The sequence below is a fragment of the Mchenga conophoros genome, linkage group LG18 (genome assembly GCF_057382185.1).
Source record: "Mchenga conophoros isolate Kocher_MC1m ecotype Shallow Benthic linkage group LG18, M_conophoros_male_GT1.1, whole genome shotgun sequence".
NCBI lineage: Eukaryota > Metazoa > Chordata > Actinopteri > Cichliformes > Cichlidae > Mchenga > Mchenga conophoros.
Window position 1 is genome coordinate 23956459 of NC_140543.1, and position 12014 is coordinate 23968472.

Sequence of the window (12014 nt, forward strand, 5' to 3'; positions counted from 1 at the left end):
TTGAATGAGTTTGAAAGTCAATATTTAGTACGGCCACCTTCATTCAGTCTGAGCCTTCTTTTAAGTAGTCCTCAGGAATATTTTTCCAGGCTTCTTGAAGGACATTTAAAGCTTTTCCTTGGATGTTGGCTGCCTTTTATTCTGTTTTCTCTCGAGATGATTAGACTGATTCAGTCTGGGCTCTAGAGGGAGGACAATCCATTCCATCAATTTTGGGAAAATCCCAACACAACTGGCTGAAATGCAACCATAAACCATGATAGAGCCTCCACCGTGTTTTACAGATGGCAGCGGACCCTTACTGCTGCACCTCTCTTCTGACCTCCTCCATGCAAACTGATGACGATTTGATAACCAGATATTTCAAATTTGGATTCGGCCTTTTCTCCCTGTTTCCCTTCCTTAAGAATGGCTTCTTAACAGCCACCTATTATTTCATGTGTTATACATTTCTGGAGACAGGGTCCAGTCTTTTGCACAGTACTGTAGTTTCATGAACTCAGCCTATCAACAGATTTTTAAAAGCTTCTTTTCAATTACAGACAAAAATATTAACCAGGTAACTGATAAAATAACTTATGTGTGAATGTCAATAATGGCTAGTTATATTTAATGTAGTGGTTCATTATTGTTATAAAATAAGTCAAGAATTAAAAAAGAAACATGACATATTAAATGTATTTGCCTCTAGAGATTACCACACAGTGTTGAGCTTTTAGCAGCTTCCAGAATATTAACCAATGACCTCGTGTAGAATAAATTGTAAGCTGTGTGAGATGCAGGTAGGATGCAGTTGTTATTTCAGTGTGTCATCTCATTTTCAGGTGAGATACGCTGTAATTAGACTGTCAAGTTGTGGGTTCTGCCTTGCAGACAAACAATAATTACAGGCTGGTAACTTCTAAATGTTGATACTTAAGCCATTAACAACTGGTAAAAGATTCAAAAGGATTCAAATATACCACAATCATACCCAGGTTAGCTGGCAGTCAGGTAACAACAAAATATTAGTCAGAAATGTCACAACTAAAATTAGAAACTGGGTCACCTGCACCAGTTTACTGAAATGTCCCCATCAGTGAATATCTCCTCTTATTTAAAAGAATCGCTATGTCATGAGCTGGAACAGGAAATGAACCAACAGCTTTTATGGGAATTATTAGAGACAGATGTGACTTCACTTAACGAAGTCTGACACCTCGACATCACGAAAGCTCTGCAGCTGCAAGCAGCATCTCAGAAGCAGGACATGACTAAAATTAAATTGAAAAAAAAAAAAAATTGAATGCAACTTGGAGGAAAGTTTGACGCTCGTGGTTTATGCAATCAAATATAAAATAAGCATTTAAAAAAAACCAAGGCTGGTTAGCTAAGTGCTAAATATGAACTTTCTAGACTGAATGTTAACAACTTAACCTCACACCCTCCTCCACACGGAGCTAACAGTATCATCAGTGTCAGTTAGTGCTGATGACCATATCTGACTGGCCTAATCATACAGTAGAGCAGAGTGGGGCATGAGTGGGAGGGGGAATTAACTTTGCAGTCAGACAGACATCCTAAAACTCCTCCACCTGAAGAAACATTAGTCACATAAAACACGGCTTATTGCATTGTGCTGTTAATGCATCCACCTTCCAAAGTAGTAATGCACCCCCACACAGTGACAGCTAATCATCAGTGCACCAACTGGAAGGAAAGGCAGGACCATGAGTCAGAAAAATTAGAAGGGCACTTTAAGACTTGCACCAAATGCCTTAACTCGCACTTTTAAAGTGATCAGGATCCAACATTTATCGGGTTCTTACTTCGCCCCATGCTTCACCTCACCGCACGGCTTCGTTTATCTTGGCCTTACGTTTTCTTTTGTTATAATCCACAAAACTGGAAACATCTCCTCCACCAAAGAGAAAAAGGCTTAATTAATAACCGCAATAATTTCAAGGTGTAAAGTGCAATGCAAAAAAATTCTGGAGAGACATTAAAGCACTGCTACCCTGCGAGTCTCCCTCTCCCCCTGCTGTTCTTCCTGAAGACAAAACACACACACACTGGATGCCCTCTACCATCACGTCCTCTGTAGCTGTGTGTGTGCGTGAATGAATATGTTCAAGGTTAAGCCAACAGGACAGCAGACAGTGACAGCAGTCTTCCACACCTTGCTGTGTAACTGTCACATTAATGCCCATCCACACTCGCTCTCAGCAACAGCGTGTTACTTATGCGCAGTCACAATGACGACGACGGCGCTGATTTCTACTTTCACCTCTGTTTGACTCTCGACCACTCTGCCATTATGAGAGCTGCTCGCCTTACAGTAACGGAAGACGCTGTAGATGAGCGCTGTTCTGCGGCGGCATCAGCATCTGATACGATGAGCTGCACACAACTGTTTTGAGTGACATGTACGATTTACACGCACTGATGTTTCATTGATTATTTCCCCCTTTCCTTAATTCATCATTTCAACGTTTTGTTTGTTTTTAACTACAGCTTTTAGCGGCTCAGATTACTGTTTGGGATTTTAACGTATTCACAGTTTGAAAGCTCACAAACAAACACAGAAGGTTCTCAGTAAGCTACCTAAATATAGAGCTATCAGGGATGCTAAGCTGGCTTTACTACCTCACTGGCTGATGACCAGAGAGACAGAAAGAGTTTACTGTGACTTGCTTTTTAATTAGTTATTCCCCCAGTCTCTGATGCAGGAATAGAATAATGAGACAAATCTTCTCAAAGTATTTACTCACTGGGATTGTGTACTGTATTTGCAATGAGCACTTAAGTAAAGGAAATGTCAACAAAACAGTGTTTTAAAGACAAAAACTAACAAAGAGTGAAGCTGCTGGGGAAAAGAAAGAAAAGGTTTCAAAAACCTTGTGAGACTTTATATAAATATGGCTTAAAATATTATCCAATGAAACTAATGAAATTTAATCTGATCAGGTATGTTTGAGGTTTTTTGCACTGAGTTAAACATCGGCGTGGGCTTTAAAATCCCTGCGATGCTCACACTGCCTAATGAGTTCAGAAGTGTGTATCTGACAAATCCTCTGTGACATGTGCTGTTTTGTTGCTAAGAAAACAGGCGGCTAGTGTATTTATGTGTTACGGCGAATTAGTGGATGGCTACAGATAAAGCATCTTGGATATGTGAGCGTTACATAACGCAGTCAAGTATATACGCAACCTCCTGTCTTGTCATCGTTACTGTCATCATCTTTATGGAGACTCCACTTTTTCCCGGATAAGATTAATCCCATAAACGTACGTGATATGAACGCCTTATATTCTTCTGCGTTCCTTCAACTGAAATCGAAGCTGGCTCGATCTGCATCCCAGCATTTGTTCTGCCAGCAAAAACCTATTTGGGTATTCGAGTCATCTTAAGGCGCAAAAGACTGGATCTGAAAATGTCAAAGAGACAGTTACTGTGGCTACAACATGTTTTGAGTGCCAGTCAGTTAACGGTGTGTGTCTGTGTGTGTGTGGGATCTGCGCCTTCACTTATCAAAGGCAGCAATTTTACACCACATCCAATTAATTTGTACATGCTTGTAGGCTTGTTTATTGCAGTTTCAGTTACGACGCAACAGCACTGTTGCTTGCTCACGGAGGGAGCCCCTGTCAGCTGTACCTTTCCTCTTTCCTGAAGACTTAAAATAATCAGACAAAGAAGTAAATATTCACTGGTTGTGCCATTAATTTTTTTCTGCTACAACAGAGACTTAATTAGCTGCTGTTAGTTAAATAACAAGGGGAAATCAAAGCACCTCGAGGAAGAGTCATTTTTACTTCAATAAACTGAAGGATCCAACACTGCACTGCTTCGGCCTTACATGTAGCCGTTACGCATGATGGATTATTAATTCCTTTGCAATGAAGCCTAAAGATTGGCAGTGAATCAGGTGAATGATAACCATGGTGCATTAAAATGCCTTACAGCTACAAAACATCCTAGAAAGTCTTTTTATTTTATTATTTTTCTCTGTTTGGTCTTTATCAATGACAGGACAGTTTCAGAGTAGGTAGGAAAGGTAAGAGAGCAAACAAATGGCCCAGGGTCCAATTGGGATTTTCCAACAGCCTTGCAGCACACAGGTGAATCAGGTGAGCTACACTGGTGCCTGAGGAGGCTTTTAGACAGAAACAACTTGAAAGCAGTAACAATTTATTTATTTTTTAAGCACTCCAGTAGGTAAATGTACTTGTATCATTAGCATTCATATCACACTGGTATTTGACACTCTTATATAATCTTTTACAGTGTATGAGGTATTTATAGGCCAATAAATCAAAGGTGTGGACTCAATAGGAGATATACAGGTGCCTGCTCATATTATTATGCTTGCTCTAGGTGGTTGTGCGGCTGCTATTTACTATAAGCTGAAAAAAAAAAGCCACATAAATCATTAGACGCCCTCCAGATGTGTATAATAGCCTTGTATTGCATTACAGAAGTAATTAGTTTGGCTTAATAACTTCAGTGGGAAAGCTTAGTGTAGTAATGACAAGATTTCATTCTTAATGACACATTTTCCATCATGTTTTATCCTATAAGCTTCTCCTCGAGTGTTTGGAGAAGCTCATAAGGAGATTCAGTGCAGACAGTGAGTAGTAGGTAATTTCCCTCTGTGTCATTACACAAGAAGAATCACGCTTTGAACTGCTGCAGGAGTAAATATCATCGCTAAATATTGCCAATATATCACCTGAAGTCCAATTACATCGGAAAAGTGATTTCCTTCAGCGATCTGCTTTCTAAATTGAGTCTATAACACAGACTGTGTGCGCTGGGAATCAAACCCGCAACCTTTCAGCTGCTTTTACTTCCTCCACAATCTCATCTATTTTCTACAAAGATGTCAAACCTCGTTGAACATTCAGCGAGATGGTTTACTGATGAAAGTGACTAGACGATATCAGATTGATGCGACGTGTGACGCGACCCCAGCCAGTCTGGAACTTGTTCCCTGATTAGACATTTTATATGGATATGAATGGAGACCCTGGGTCTGATGCGATGGGAACAAGCAGTAATAGGGGCACACAGTGGGACATGGCGCCTGTAATGAGATGCGGCGCACAGCGACGGAGAGCAGAATTTATTGTCTGTAGAAAATGATAATAGGAGAGAGGGTGAAAATGGCAACAGCAGCATTACTTTTATGATGGATGTAAAAACTGACCTGAGAGGACGAGCAGATGCTGAATAAATTCTGACAGACAGATGAATGCTGAAACGCTCGGAAAAAAGGGTCTGAGGCAGGAGGAAATACTTTTCAGTATTGTGTCTCAGGAAAAAAAACCAACCCACCACAGTGACCTGCAGCTGCTGTCTATTTTTTTTGTTTTTTTGGTGAAACCTTTTGAATATATTTCTGGTAACAAAGCTTTAACACTCCGTTTGGGCGTTTCTCACAGTTTTAGCTGTCTCACATTTGAGAGCCTGCTCTGAAGGAAATGGCATCATCGACTACCTACACAGCTTTGTAACGCCTACAAGTGCTGACAGAAAATGAAGAAACTTCCAACATTACATTTAACATCTGGGTGGAAAAGTTTGCTTATATTTCCCTCTGACTGGAATCCAGCAAGCAAGTTTAGCTAGTTAATACTGATACTGGATATGTTTTAAATGTTATTGTGCATGTAAAACCAACAAATATCTGCTTGGATGATATGGCAGATATGTCTGTATCATGCTAGCTTGTCTTAAAACTTTTGTTAGCCTGACACTGCAATAACAAGATGCTGTCATCACACAGACCCACATAAACCACTATGCTTTTCAGTAAGGAAACCAACAGGATGCAGCTTTTGTGTTACATTACTTCACCACGTACTGAGTCATCTCAGTCCCCTTTCTGTCCTCATGGGTTGTGGTAAAGCAGCACACAAGGGCCACAAAGGTCTTATCCATTTGAATTCCAGGTACTCATCTGAGAACCTTCATCAATTTCTCAAGTCTAACGGGGAGTTCCAGCCGAGGTGCGACCACACTTTGGCTCCTCTGACCGTAAAGTCCTCGACTCGATTCACACCTCGGCTCATGCGACCCTTAACGAATCATGAGGGGAAATATGGTTCTGCAGAGTTTTAGCTTTTTTTTTACTGTCACGGTGTTACGTACGTCAAGGTTTTCATCAACGACCGCTTTTTCTTGCTGACAAAAACAACAACTGAATAAAAAGTAATGCACGAACACAAACTATGATAATATGTACAGATACTTTTGTCGAGGAATAAAAATTAGATGGAAGTGTTTTGGAGAGATCATGTCAAAGCTATGCAGAAAAGTCTTGAGTTTTAAAGTCATCCAATCAGAAGTGCTCTCTATTTGCAGTAAGGTTGGATGTGCTTCATTTGATGTGCCACTGAAAAACGGGGTAGGAGGCTGGGCACAACTAGCTGCCTGCTTCTCATGAAAATGCGACGAAATGTCAACACTTGTTGGGAGGAACAGAAGGGTCGACATGTGGACACAATTTGCATTTGATAAACAGGAAAATAAATCTGTGTGTACACTGCAAATCTCTACACTTTATATTTTAGTCCACTGAATCAACTTTAGATATGGTCTACTATAATCTTCTGATATTTACCGTATTTTCACGACCATAAGGCGCACTTAAAAGTCTTAGATTTTCTTCAAAAAGTGCGGCGCGCCCTATGTGTTGTAAGGAGGACGTAGTAGAGAACACCATGAGAACGTTAAAGGGTGAAGTGTGGGCGTTGATCGTATATACCGGGACAATCGCACATACCTGTATAAAAGAACAGGTATGTGCATTATGCAGGACATCGTTGTTTTAACAACCCTGAAAATGGCAAAGAGACACGCTTACGAAGCACAGTTTAAACTGAAGGCCATCAGCTACGCGGAGGAACATGGAAATCGAGCAGCGGCGAGAGAATTTAAGATTAACGAATCGATGGTTCGCAAATGGAGGAAGCTGGAAAACAAGCTCCGGCAGGTCAAGAAAACGCAGCTGAGTTTCCGCGGACATAAGGCGAGGTGGCCCGAGTTGGAGGAAAGACTCGAGCGGTGGATCATCGAGCAAAGCGCGAGCGGGAGAAGCGTTTCGACGGTCACCATTCGGCTAAAAGCAGTTTCACTAGCTGAAGAGATGAACATTGAACATTTCCAAGGAGGTCCGTCTTGGTGCTTTCGTTTTATGAAACGGTGCCATTTTTCCATCAGGACCGGGACTACGGTAGCGCAGCAACTTCCAGCGGATTATAAGGAAAAGCTGGCCATCTTCCGCTCCTACTGCAGCAAACACATCGGCGACAAAAACATCCAGCCCAGCCACATCACTAACATGGACGAGGTCCCGCTCACTTTTGACATCCCGGTGAGTCACACTGTGGAGAAGCAGGGGACCAGCAAGGTAGCGATACGCACAACGGGGTATGAAAAGTCTTCTTTTACTGTTGTGCTTGGCTGCCATGCTAATGGACAGAAACTGCCGCCTATGGTGATTTTTAAGCGAAAGACTTTGCCTAAAGAGAAGTTTCCAGCAGAAATCATCATTAAGGCAAATGAAAAGGGCTGGATGGATGAGGAAATGATGAAAGACTGGCTGAGGGAGGTGTATGTAAGGAGACCAGGTGGTTTTTTCCACGCATCACCATCGCTGTTGATCTGTGACTCTATGCGTGCCCATCTCACAGCCGATGTGAAAAAACTTGTGAAGCAAATGAACTGTGAGCTTGCTGTCATTCCGGGAGGAGGCCTGACAAAGGAACTCCAACCGCTGGACATCGGTGTGAACCGCCCGTTCAAAGTAAGGCTGCGAGCGGCCTGGGAGCGATGGATGACCGGTGGAGACCACAGTTTCACTAAGAGTGGAAGGCAGCGCCGGGCGAGTTACGCCACAATTTGCCAATGGATTGTAGATGCTTGGGCTAACATGTCTGCTGGCACTGTTGTTCGAGCTTTCGCAAAAGCCGGCATCGTTTCCGAGGAGCCGCACGGCACGGAAAGTGACTCTGACGGTGAAGACAGTGAACCTGGCATGTTTGATGGAGATTTAGCGCAGCTGTTCAATTCAGACACAGAGGATGAGGACTTCGATGGGTTTGATTGATGATAAAAATGTGAGTACCAAACTTTGTTTTGCTCCTGCTTTATTTTTAAATACGCACACTTGTATGCTTGTGTGTTGTTGATGATGACGATTACCGGCAATAGAAATGTGAGTAAGGTACCGAATTCAGGTTTGCTCCCGCTTTATTTTTAAATACGCATACGGTACTTGTATGCGCCCTATGGTCCAGTGCGCCTTATGTGTGTGTTAAATACAGTAAGGGCACACATAACTGAGACTGCGCCTTTTAGCACAGTGCGCCTTATGGTCGTGAATAGGGATGGGTATCGTTTAGGTTTTATCCGATACCGGTGCCAAATCGGTACTTTTGAAACGGTGCCGGTGCTCAAACGGTGCTCAAACCGGTGCTTAAAGAATAGAGAACACAAAATTGGTCCAAAAACCTCTCATGCTCAGCTGGTTTTTTGTAAAAAGATAACAATGTTAGCCTTTTCTGCAGCTATGGGGCATATATGGTATGATTCTTGGCTGGAAGCAGTGCTTAAACAATGGAAAAAACACAAACTTTGTCCAAAAACCTCTCATGTTTAACGGTTTTCCACTTTTTCTTTGGTCATTTTAGCCCTTTTGGCCAGGGTGAAGGGAGTATCTGCCATCAAACAAGAAGACAGCCGCATGTAGCTATGATGATGTTTGCTAGTTCACCTTACATGCATTAATGTAATAACGTGGTTAGCCTACTCAACGTAAATTACACACGAACAACATTTAGCTACTCACGCAGAGAAGAACGGCTGCTGCTGCCATCATCATCCGTCATCATTTATGCTACACTGGCAGGGCTAGGGGCCAGGACTCTCCTCTTCGTGTTTTTGGGGGATGTTGCATAACAGGCAACCCACCCGCAGTAGATGCGCTCGGTGTGAGGTCTCGCAGCAAGCTATCAAATACGGCGCATTTCTGGGCTTTTAAAAAAAACGCTATGCGTCGCCAGGTGTTTCATCGGATTTGAGGTGTTACCTCCTTTGACAGTATCACAGTATCAGCTTAAAGCACTTGTTGCAGGCTGCTGAGTTTGCTCTAAAAGAACGTACGTACCTGGGCCTGCCTACTATCCTCGGAAACATAAAATGATTGGCTAGAAGTGTATCACAGCTCAGGAAAAAAAAGCACCGAAATAAAGCACCGAAATGTGCGCTGCTTTTCGGTCTGGTTACTACCGTTTATGTCAGAACCGGTGCCATCATGGCACCGGACACCGGTACCCATCCCTAGTCGTGAAAATACGGTAGTCAATTTAAACTAAAAGAATTTCGCTCTCTAAATTATGACTAAAACTAAATGACATTTTAGACTGTGACTCACACTGAATCAGTTTTCTGTCAAAATTAACACCGCTGTTACAAACAACTGGTCTGTGGGCTTCCTGCTTGTGTTGTTGTTGGTCCTTTTTCCAGATGCAGAGAAGAGTAAAGTGATAACATACAAAGAGCTGTGGTGGACCCAAGTGTTAAAAACAGTGAAAATGATCCACTGCAGTCACGATCTGTGCTTCTCATGATATATTTTTAAAAATATTACTTCGCACTTTTCCTGTTCATGGTGAACTCTTGGTGTTGTTCCCTTTCCATCACTTTTCAAGCAATGAGTGTTCAACCTGAACTGAACTGAACAAGACTCTTGGATGAGAGGTGAAACACCTTCACTTATTACTACCATGGCTCAAAGACGACACAGTCGCTCAGCTGAGTGCTGTTTCCAATAGTTTGGACGGCAGTGCGGTGACATCACTTCATGTGATTTGAATGTTGATAAAGAGGAATTATAGAGTGCTGAAACAGCTTGGACTCAGAAGCAGCTACAGTAGTAGCTCTGGCTCCTCAGCAGGTTTAACACCAGTGCGTACGTTTAAACTGAAGTGATTTAAGAAACCACTGAAGGTATGAGCGCTGGCTGCGTTTATACTTGCGCGATGCAGTAACTGCACTGCTCTGCTCTCTGAGTGAAACTGAGAAGAAGCTTCTTTTACTGAAACGCAGGAAACACAGAAGACTTCTTGAGTTCATGCATGTACTGTCAGAGCTGTGAACACGGGCTTTTGCATTAGCAAGATAAGCAATCTTTACACTTTAAACCCTATTACTTTTTATTGCACAGAGGTTTAACTAGGTGCTAATCAACACAACATATATATATACTTAGATTTCTGGGAGGTTTCATCTCAGGAGTGTTAAGGAGCACTAATGTAGGGTTGTGGTCACTGAAGAAACCAAATTTCCTCCTTTTGGTGACCACATTTATACTTGCATGCTATTTTCCCAGCATTATTTTGCAGTTAACTAAGTTGTGTAAAACCACAAACTGCATAAACCAAAGTGGGTGGAGAAGACAGATGCACACATTACACAGAGAGGAAACGTCTAACTAAAACATGATCGTTTCCTTTGTCTCTCCCTCAAGTCTTCCTCCCTCCATTTGCCACGGCTTCATCTCATCTGTAACAATACACCTCTCCGCTCTTTTCTCCAGCGACGCTCTTCTATCCGCAAAGGAGAAGCCCCTCTGCTTGCTTTCTTCTCTGCTTCCACTTTCACACTCTACAGTTTATCCTCTTCCCTCTTCATACTCTCTAAGGTCACCGTGTTTGATCTTTCCTGGCATATAAGAATTTATTGCTGTTGGCTGAGAGCAGCATTATCTCAAAATGTCTACAAGAGACAGAAAAAAAAAAACAGGTCTGCATTGTGCCTGATGACAGTGCAGTTTTTAATCATTATCCAGTTTGTTTAGGAAGTGCTTGCTAAGCCCAAGAGGTTGAAGAATTTAGAGGAGCATGTAATCCTTTAATCCTTTAATTAAAGCCAATACAATATGAAAATGAATAAACTTGCAGTTGCAAGGTTTTCACATGGTGGCAGAGCTAGAATGTGGGTTGATGCAAAATCCCAAAGCTCGCTCCTAAGCTTGTGTACATATACACAGAGTAACAACAGTTCTATAATGTGACCCCTTGGTATATGTCACACCTGCTGGGTTTTTTTCCCCTCTCCTAATCTAAAACCAAACTATCACATAGCCGCAGACTGTTTTCCTGTTAACATGAAATACAAAAACAAAACCACACATTTACTCAAAGGAAACGCACAAACTGTCTTGCAAAAATGTTGACAGGTAGAAAAACGGATGCAAAGAGCACACATTACCGAGGGAAACACAAATGCAGGAAATCAAAGTGGCAAACAGACACACATCCCCCAAATCACAAAAGATCAGAAACACTCAAACGGTGTGAAGAAAACAAATACAGAATGCACACGCACGTCCACATGCACAGCCTTTGAGCTTGCTCAAGGGCAAATAAGTCCACTCAAGCACATGGCAGGGGTGGGTACTGATCTTAAGTACATTTTAATACAGAAGATAATTACCATAACTTTTGACTTTCTGATTTAAATAGCCTCCTTGCTAATTTACGCTTCTATTTTCCCCTTGTAGAAAAGGCTGTGTAAGGCTGCTTACATTCACAGTGCATATAACGTGCAGATGAGATTCTTTGAGGTTCTGGCAGAAAAACATATTTACATCCCTGAAAACTAAAAACTTCAAAAGCCTGTCAACATATTGATCTTTGGCCCATGAGTGTTCATGTGATCGCTACGTGACCACGCTTCACGGCCTGATTACGTATGCACCAGGTCAAGCCCATCTGTATACTCAACCTTCACTCGAGCTCATGGGCAAGGTTGTAAAAGTATTTGCAGAATCTTTCCATAGATACCAAACAACTCTAAACCATCTCTGCGGTGTTTTTGCAGCAGTACTTCTCGTGCACAAGCAGACACGACAATGTGAGGATCACGTTTTACAGTTAATGTAAATGCATGACAAACTCAAATTACATCGTGGACCACATAAAGCCCATATTGATCAACTGTGGGCTGGACCAGTTCAACTACAGAA

General features: G+C 42.0%; 1 protein-coding gene across 10 annotated transcripts in view; it reads right to left on the reverse strand.

The window, feature by feature from the left end:
• The window catches only part of LOC146553815 (SPRY domain-containing SOCS box protein 4-like), an 87419-nt gene that overhangs the window by 1328 nt on the left and 74077 nt on the right, over window positions 1–12014 (reverse strand). The window lies entirely within an intron of this gene.